Source organism: Stegodyphus dumicola, chromosome 6 (genome assembly GCF_044657685.1).
Source record: "Stegodyphus dumicola isolate Sdum_Otavi_A_Nest chromosome 6, ASM4465768v1".
In the NCBI taxonomy this organism is placed as follows: Eukaryota; Metazoa; Arthropoda; class Arachnida; order Araneae; family Eresidae; genus Stegodyphus; species Stegodyphus dumicola.
This window is the reverse complement of record NC_140773.1, coordinates 157,111,840-157,122,440: the sequence shown is the minus strand read 5'-3', so window position 1 is coordinate 157,122,440 and position 10,601 is coordinate 157,111,840. Positions and strand designations below refer to the sequence as shown.

The following is a 10,601-nucleotide window of genomic DNA, read 5'->3' as shown; positions in this document are numbered from 1 at the left end:
TGAGAATCATTTTGCAATGCAGCGTTATCATCATCTTTCGGTTTTTGATTTAATATAAAAGCCGCTACTAATAGACGAAGAAAACAATTGTCGAAAACAAATGACAATTGAATATTATCCGAAAGGCACAGATGAACTGAGGAAAGGCTTTGCTAAGAATTATAGCCGAGGAACTGGTCCAACATGAAAGAGATCTAGGCGCCGTCAAGGAAAAAAAGGAAGACTAATTTGAACACTGTCTATTTTCTATTTAAATGTGGTGTAAAAATATTTGTTTAAAATTAAAAATTTTCGGCCTGAAAATTTGGAAACTTATGAGAGAAGTTATCTTTTCTCTTTAAGCAAATGAGCAAGCCGAGCTTATAAACTTTCGAAATTTACAGAACTTTTCCCTTCGGTAAAAGTCTCTCCGTTGGGGGAGAGGTTGTAACAGCTTTAAATAATATTAAAATCTTGTAGTTTAAATAATTTAAATAGATGAACATTAAGGTATTTGTGAATGGCAATATTTGAAACCAGACTCGAGTGCCTCGTGCGACTCTCGCACGAAGAATGTAATTTATTTTTAAATGTTAGAATATGTTTTCTCTTTTTGTTTGTATGTCGCCATTTTTTTAGTGTTAAATAAAAGTTATTGCTGTGTTCCATCATTGGAGTTGCTTCATTTCGCCAAAGAAGCACCACAACATGCACATTCGCAGAATGCTAAAAGTTCAGCTTACATTGTAGATAGAGCAACTATTCTTTGTTTGTTGCACTTCCAATTTATGAAATTTTTGCCTAATTTAATGAAATAACCTCCAAATGATTTTCCATCTTCAGTGGTACACCAACTTGCATCTGATGTAGCATTTAATTTCCCATTGTCTGAAGTATACACTAAACAAGTATTTTGTGTTCCTTTAATATATCTAAATATCCTCTTTACAGCTTTCCAGTGTTTCTGTCTGGGATCTTGATTATATCTTGACAAATTACTTACTGCAAAAGCTAAGTCTGGCCTTGTGCCTGTTGCTAAGTACATCAATGAACCTCATGCTTCTTGATATTTTGTCTTCGACACAGGTGGTGAAGATGCTATGTCATCAAGATTTTCACCCAATATTCCTGGAGTCTTGATAGGTTTACATTTATCCATTTCAAAGTTTTTTAAGATTTTAGTTATATCGTTTTCTTGACTGAGTATAAATTTTCCAGATTTTTACCGGATGTCTGTTACTAAAAATTTTTGTGTTTGAGTGACTTCTCGTAATGCGAACAATTTAGATAGTTGAGAGGTGATGTCATTTATCTCAGAATTTGAATTTCCAATCACCATGAAGAGAAAAGTCATCCACATATACTGCTATGATAAAATATTTGATCTTATCTTTATAAATATAAACACACGGATCTGACTTTAGTCTGGTTAAATTCTTTTCTTTAAGAACTTTACATAATTCATCATACCAGCATTTTCCTGATTGTGGTAATCCATATATACTTTTGTTTACAAGATATACTTTGTTCGGATCTGATATAAAGCCAGGTGGTTGTTCCATGTAAATTGGTTTATCCAAGTGTCCATTTAAATATGCAGTTTTTATATCGAAAAATCTTATTTTGTAGTTTTTGCAAACTGCAATCCATAGTAATGTTCTAAAGGTTGCAAGTCTCATTACTGGGCTAAATCCATCTTCATAATCAATTCCTTTTCTTTGATTAAATCCGGTCGCTACTAGTCTTGCTTTGTAAATTGTTTCTAAATTACCCTTTTCATCCCTTTTTGAGAATATCCAGCGGCTTTTAATAACTTTCTTATCGATGGGTCTTTCAACTAATTCCCAGACTTCATTAGCCTCCATTGAACTCAATTCTTCTGTCATTGCTTGTAGCCAGAATTCACTTTCAGCAGATTCTATAGCTTCATCATACGTCTTAGGTAATCCTTCATTTGTATTGTATACTAAATAATCTTTTAATTTTTCTGGGGGCTTCGTAATTCGCGCTGGTCTTTTCTGTACAGAATTTACGTGATTATCATTTCCAGGTTCTTCATTTATTTGCGGATACTCGGTTGGCTTTTCCAATGAATTGTTATCATCGTGTTCATCATCACTATTGGATGGCAAAATTTTCTCAGCTTCTTCATCTGTTGTATTATCTTCTCTATAGTATCTCTTAGTTATTTCTGAATTATTCTCATTTCCATTAGTCTGTTCCTTATAAAAAATAATAAGTTCTTCTAATATTTGATTTTTATCGAAATTTAAATAATTTTTTTTTAGTAAAGGTGATCCAAGTTTCTGTTCATCAAATTTTACATCTCTCACTTCTTGAATTTTATTTAGTTCAGGGATATAAATTTTGTATGCTTTTCTCTTCATGCTATAGCCTATCATAATTCCTTTTTTAGCTTTTAGATCCATCTTTCTACGTTTTTCTCGTCTTATATGAACATATGCTTCACATCCAAATCTTTTAAGATAAGTAATGTTAGGCTTGCGTCCTTTATATAGTTCATATGGTGTAAACCTTTTATCATTTTTTTGACTCCTGTTATTCACATGTACAGCTACTTTAACGCTTTCAGACCAAAATTTTATCGGTAATTCTGCATCAATTAACATAGTTCTAGCAGATTCAATTATAGTGCGATTAAAACGTTCAGCTTTTCCATTACTTTCCGGAGTATAAGGGGTTGTAAGTTCATGTTTAATTCCCATTTTTTCAAAAAATTCTTTTATATTTTTAGCTAAAAACTCACTACCATTATCACTACGAATTCTTTTTAGTTTCTTTCCTGTTTGTCTTTCTTCTTGAATGATAAGTTTGATTAGAGCTTCTGAAGTTTCACTCTTCTTCTCAATTGTTATCACAAATATGAAATTACTGTAATCATCTACTACTGTTAAAAAATAACAACTTCCATCTATTGATTTCTCAGTTGGTCCAACTAAATCTATGTGCCATAATTCTAAAATATCTTCAGATTGCTTAAATTTCAAACTTTTCTAAGATGTTCGTGTTATTTTACCTAATGTACAAGGCTCACAATTGTTTTCAGAAATTTTTACATTTTCTAATCCTATGACCGATGAGTGTTTTTTCATTTCTATGAGCCTTTGATAATTTATATGACCTAGTCTCTGATGCCATAGTACATCATTAACATAACTAATTTTAGCTTCTTCAACAATATTTCCTTCAACTTCAAATTTATTTCCATTTCTGTTAGCTATATATAGAATGTTTCCCTGTTTATTGATCACTTCTGCTTTATTTTTGATAAAAATTACTTTTAAATCATGATCTACAATTTTTGATACTGACAGCAGATTTTCACTTAAATTCGGTACTTGCAGAACATTTTCTACTCTCAAGATGTTCTTATTTCTATCAGTTTGCATTTTAATGTTACCAATACCAACTGATGTGATCATGGCCCCTTTTTCAGCCGTCATTATTTGTCGTTCTTCATCTTTAAAATTAGTAAATATTTCTTTATTAGTTGCCATGTGAGATGTGGCTCCTGAATCAATAATCCATTTAATTTTTCTATTCTCTTGTTTATTTATTTTATTCTTTCCATCATTTCTATCTTGATTAAGATATGAGCTTTTTATTTTCTTAGATACTTCAAATAAGCATGTAGCTGATTCATATTCTCTTTCCTTGCTTGACATTCTATAAGTTTTATTTGTTACATTTCTCTGCTGTTGGTGTTCTTGTTTAGTTTTCATTTTACATTCAGTTGATTTGTGGCCGAATTTTCCACAGCAAAAGCACTTTATACTATTATTATTGTTTCGACATTCTTTTATTAAATGTCCTAATTTTTCACAATTAAAGCATCTTCTTTCATATTTCGATTTTATCCAGTTTTCTTTTGCCTGAGATTTTACTTCTATTTCTTTTCCTCTTTGTTTATTTTTTCCTTCTGTTTCTTTTAAAGCTTGTCTAATTGAAGCTAGATCTTTCTCTTTATTGCTTTTAATAATTTTAACATCAAATTCAAATTCCTTTTTAAGTCCTTCTAGTATGAAGTAAATTAATTCTTTATCTCTTATTTCATCTCCAACTTGAATACTTTTACTTTTCAGAATAACAGCTCTATTCATATAATCATCTACTGATTCATTTTGACTCATTTTCAGTTGAGCTAATTCTATTCTGCATTTGATTTGAATATCTTCTGTTCTTGCCGCCATTTCATTTTTGATTTTCTCCCATAACTTCTTTGCGTTCTTTTCATTCGCATATTTTAACGCTTGTGGAGCTGTCATAGTTTGATTCATTATATTTCTTGCTATCGCGTTATTATCATCCCATATTTCCCAAGTTTTTATTTCATTTTCGAAATTAACATCATCCTTTTTATATGGTTTTGGTGGTTCATCAGCTTCTATCACACTTCTCCATATCTTAAAACTTCTTAATTCACTTTCAACTCTGTTGGCCCAAATAAGATAATTATCGTCACTTAATTTTTCTATATGACTCAAATTTATCATATTATATACCATATTTTCTAATTTATATTCACTAATTATAATACAAGTCTAATTTATCTCTTAGAGAAATTGGCTATTTTGTTAAGCCTAAACAACATCGATGTTCTATCTGAAAGTTTATTAACAGAGGGGGCAACCCCGCTCTGCTACCAAATGTTGGTTATTTAAGATTGGCATATATATAACATTCTCAAAAGAATCATCCACTTCTAATAAAAATACATTATGGCAATATACAAAAAGAAAACTTTATTAAAGAAAATCAGACATAAGAAATCTTACCACATTCTACCAAACCATAATAATAAAAAAACTCTCTTCCAGATACATTTTTAACTCATTCTTTTTACAATTTAATTTCAATGTTGCCAAAATATTAAAACTTAAAATTATGCTTTATAAACAAATACTATCACACATCGATCTATTTTCACTTAAAAAAACATCCCAGAATTGCACAAACTCGGCATCGCGCACTACATTGGCTTTGCCCATGTGCACATCGATCTATTTTCACTTAAAAAAAATCCCAGAATTGCACAAACTCGGCATCGCGCACAACGTCGGCATGACAATGTGTGTGTTCACAATGTGGTGTGTTGGTGTGTGGTTTTTGAAATGTTTATAATTCCGTGCATATTTAATTTTGCTTTGTGAAACCACTTTTAAATGATTGCTTAGTTGCTCCTGTTTGCGAAAAGGTGCTACACTTTACTGGATGCTGGATATTTTTGAAGATATGAAGATTTTTAAATTCAGCGTTGGTCAACCAGCTCATCTGCATATGAAAAGTTTTCTATCCTTTATATCTTTTTACATATTATGTGTAAATAACTTCTGATTGTATATTTAGAAACCTTGTTACTTACTCTAACTATATATGAAAAAGGACGGCTCTAGCTCTATTGGTTTTAAAGAAATACGTGTTTTAAAACTTAGAGTGGTGTTATATTTTAATGGATGCCGATTGTTGACAATTGAAAGCCTTGTATTTTGCACCTTCCGGTCAAGTCTTATTACGAAGTGGAAAAATCTTTTGAAACTGTTTTTTTTATGTTTTTCTAGGAGTAACTAATTGATAAAATGGTGCACCAGCGTTTGAAACTTTCGGCCCGTTGGTCGATTTTTCTATTTTTTGTGTAGAAGTCAATTTTAGGCATTTTGAATGTTTTTTGGACTGTTTCGAAAGTAGTTTATGGAATTTTATTGTGGTATTTTGTTTATTTGCTTATTGTGCTACTTTTATGTAATATTGATGTATTTAAATAGGAAATTTTGAATGTTGTGGTATTTTATTGATTTTTAGAGATTTTTAAATTTATCATAGCACGATTGTATAGCGTGCATTGTGTGAACATATATTTTTTATTTGATTTTATTAAGCTTTAAATATAGTTGGATTTGAAATTAGTGCAAATTAGTATTCTGCGTATTTAGAATTTTGTAAATTCTTGTAGTGTTATAAATTTGTATATTATTATTTTCTTTTTAAACTGTCTGTATGTACTACAGAGTGTGCGGAATTTTGATACTTTTGATAAAAGATTGCAATTGAATGTTTTTAACTGTATTTATGTGTTTTTAATACATTATATTTGGAGCCCGGCCACTTAATATAATTTCATTATGCCTAATGCAGATGATAAAATAGAAGATGAGGTTAATACAACTGAAGATGAAGAAAGGGACATTGTGCAAATCGTTAATAGTTTACATGGAGTTGTCGATAAAATCAAAGCACAGCGTAAAATTGGATGTACTTTAACTGAAAAATTGACATATGGACTAAATATGATTTTGACTTGTGCTGGAGTTCTTGGAGATAGGAAAAACTCTCAAGTTACCGGGTGTGGTAGATGTGAAAATTCTAATGAAGTAATTGCTTTGAGAGAAAAGATTATGAAAATGAGAAGTGAAATGACCTCCGAATTTGAAAAACTGCACGGAGATGGATCTCCTACATATGCTAAGGTCACGGCTAAAGGATTGGATGAGATAGTAATTAAACCTGCGGTTCCAGATATTAACGCATATGATGAAATTTGCGATAAGTTTAAACAGGAAGAGATTGGGATTAATATTAAAAAGTCTTCATTTGGAGAAAGAGGTGAATTGAGATTGAAATTGGGAGATAGGGAGGAAGTTAAGAGGCTGGAAAGAGCAATTGCTGATGATGAAGGCCTACAAAAGAATTTGATTATTAGGAGGAAACGCTTTATAAGGCCTCGTGTGATTGTATACGATGTTGATAATAGTTTTACAAATGAGGAATCGGGAATTCTTTTAAAGAGAAATTGTTTGTGTTCCGGAGACTGCGTTAGACCTCTTTTCAATTTTCCAACAAGAAATCGGAATCATAGTCATAGAGTATTCTTAGTGAGCGCTTCTTGCCAGAAAGATCAATTACTGTCAAGAGGTATTAACCGAGGTTGGAGAAATTATGACCTAAAACTGTTTCTTAGACCTAGAAAATGCACAAGATGTTTTTCGTTTAGTCATTCCAAAAAGAATTGTCAAGCTGAAATTTGCTGTTCCAAATGTACGGGGGCTCACTTGAGTAAAGAATGCAGTAGTAAAGAATTTAATTGCATTAATTGTACTTATTCTAATGAAAAATTTCAGACTAACTTTGATATGAAACATAATGCCATGGATAAAAATTGTCCATGTTACTTGAGTGAGTTAAATTTCCTGAAGGATCATCTAGATACTGATTGTGAGTTTTAGACTTTTTTAATTATTTGTGGTTGGGTTCCAAGTTTTTCTTTTTTTCTATTTTATTGAATTTTATTCAATTTTATTGTAAAATTTTATTGTAATTTTATTGAATTTTTATAATATATTTGTTCTTTGGAGATTAATCATGAAAGAGTCTGGTATGAAAATTTTGAGTATAAACTTAAATCATTGCGCACTCGCCCAAGCCCAGCTCCAGGTACTTAAAGAGATTATTGGTTCCTCTCCTGAAATAATTTGTATGCAGGAGCCCTATGCGGTACAGAATGAATTGGCTTTTCAAAATTCTGAATGGAGATCCGCATATAATAGTGGAGGAAGAACGGGAATTATAGTAACTAAACCAGATGTTGATTTCACATGAGACTATGAAACTGATATTATTACAGCTATTTCTATTTATTTGTCTTCGGGCAGACTGGGCATCATTACAGTTTACTTCTCTGCGGCAGAGCACATAGAGGAATATCTCTCTTAACTGGAATCTGTGATGAAAAATTATAATAAATTCATTGTTACCGGTGATTTTAACTCTAAACATCCAAGCTGGGGCGCAGGAGATATTGATGCAAGAGGGCGATTGGTATTTGACTTTATCGTCTCTAATAATATAATTTTACTAAATGATTTGAGTTTTCCTGCAACTTTCAAATCTACCATCGGTGAGGGATGGACTGATCTTGTTATGACCTCACCAGGTTTGTCTATCAATTCTGGAGCTCTGCAAGTTCTGATGGATGAGAGTCTTAGTGATCATCGTTATTTGCAGTTGAATTATGATGAAAATATTCATTGTGCTCCTAAGATTGTTTTAACAAGAGATGTCCACCGGATTACAAGATATTGTTATAAAATTGCTCCGATAATGCAGAAATTTAAATTAGATTTATTGAAGTGTGAGGACTCTGATTGAAAAAATTTTGAGGATCTGTCTATCGATGTTAAAAAGAAGTTACAAACAAAACAAAAGGGAAGTAGGCAGATTTCGTGGTGGACTCCACAACTTACTTGTATGCGACGCCGGATACGTGCTTTGAGGAAAAGTTCGCAAATTTTGAATTTAGCGGACAATATACGTAATGAAAGGAAAATTGCATATAAAAAAGAATTGGCAACTTATAAACGTCTAATTCGGAAGACAAAATTTGAAACTAAGAAGAAATTTTTTCTTAATAATCTTTATTATTATGATGGTTTTTATCGAATTGCCTCTAAAAAAGTGAGACGTGCTGTTGCTCTGTATAATCCTCAGCACGTTGACAATTTGATTGAACTCAATAGACAAAAGCTTTTGCAATCACTCAAATTGGCAGCACCTGAGGACATTTCATTAGATGTGTGTGTATTGTGTGTGTGTATTGAGAATACGGCAAAGCACACTAGGGCTATCTGCCTAAGGGGAGGGATGCCTTTCGTGGAGGACTTTCTAAAGGAAACTGGCTCGTATACACGTTACACATGGGGAAAACCACGAAAACGCCCATGCAGCCAGCCCGTTCGCGGGGTTCGAACCTCGGACCGAACTACCAGTGTTCAGCGACTTTACCGCTCGGCCGCTGGTGGGCTATTTCATTAGATGAGGATAGACTTTCTGATTGTCCATTGGATGACGCTGTAATTACAGAGGCAGAGATCAGAAGTGCAGTTGAACAAATGAGGCGTCGAAGCGCTCCGGGCCCGGACTGTTTTAATCCTATATTTGTTCAGATTTTAATTTTTACATATGTGGATATTTTTATATTGCTTTTTAATTACTGTTTTAAATTTTATGTGTTTCCAAGAAATTGGAAAATCTGTCGAGTTGTTTTAATTCCAAAGCAGAATGACAGATATAGACCAATTGTACTTTTGAGTGTTTTTGGAAAAGTGTATGAAAGAATCTTGGTTGATAGATTGAAGTTTTACCTGAATAGTAGAATGATACTCAGTCGGCGATAGTATGGTTTCACAGCTGGCTGTTCTACAGATGATGAATTATATGATACTATTGACTTTATTAGAAGCTATAAGAGTTCGCATCACGTAGTGCTGCTGTCCTTGGATGTTTCGTCTGCATTCGATTCAGTGTGCTGGAACTCTATTTTACAAACCATGATTAACCTTAAATTGCCAAGGAATTTGATTCAATGTTATAGGAGTTATTTTAACAATCGCAAAATCTTGTTTAATGCTTTTAAGGATGAAACTGCAGAGATAGAACTAGAGATTTTCATTGGTTGTCCGCAGGGCTCCCTCAGTGCTCCCCTGCTCTGGAATATCATATTAAACAAATTTCTTATTTTGGAATTCCCCAGTGATGTTAACTTTATTGCATATGCAGATGATCTTGCTGTTCTGATGTATGGTACATCATTGGGAAAACTCGAGAAATCATTTGAGAATGTTATGTTAAAACCGGAAAACTGGAGAATCGGTGAGGGTCTTGAATTGAACTTAGAAAAAACTTTTGCAATCATTTTCCCGCGGGCTGGGATCAAAGTGAGAGCTCCACGATTTAGATATCAAGGAAAAAGAATAAAGTTCGTTGATGTTATTAAATATTTGGGAGTCAAAATTGATTGCAAGTTGACCTTCGCAGATCATTTTAAAACAATTCATCGGCTCTCAGATGATATGTTAATGCTTTACAGGAGATCTTTTTCTAGTGAGACACTTTGTAACAAATCATGCATTCTTAAAGATATTTTGAATAATGTAATTATCCCTAGAGTTTTCTATGGAATTGGTGCCTGGGGATCCAGAGCCGGGGATTTGGTCAGGTTGAGGAACAAACTCGATGCGATACAGAGGAGCTGGTGCTTAATGATTACAAGATGTTTCCGTACTGTCTCAACTGAGATGCTCTGCGTTCTAGCCGGCACGCCGCCTCTTTCAATTTTACATAAATTATATTTTGAAAAATTTTTGTTCAGAACTGGTAGACTTGATTTTAAATTGTATAAAGATATTTTGATTACAAGGCATATGTTTGAAAGAATTAATAATATTTTGGTACATCCTTCTGATTTATGTGTTTTTGAATTTGAATGATAACTCCCAATAATTGGAGAATTGGATATTTATACTGACGGGTCCAGGCAAGATGATAAATTGGGTGCAGCATTTGTGATTTATCATTATGGAACTGAAATTGAAAATAAAAAATATAAGCTTAATAATTATAATTCTGTATTTCAATCGGAATGCTGTGCTTTACTAAAAGCCCTTCAATGGGTTAAGAAAAATTTGACTTGTGTTAATTCTATTCATATATATACTGATTGTATGTCTTTGCTTCAATCCTTGACCTCGGCCCGTCCTACTAATTTATTAATATTTGATATTAAATGTCTATTGAAATTTTTGATGCAGAATATGTGCATTCATTTACAC

General features: G+C 32.5%; 1 pseudogene; it reads right to left on the bottom strand.

The window, feature by feature from the left end:
* Positions 1-718: 718 nt before the first annotated feature.
* LOC146996884 (uncharacterized) lies at positions 719-1,024 on the bottom strand (annotated as a pseudogene).
* Between the last annotated feature and the right edge of the window lie 9,577 nt (positions 1,025-10,601).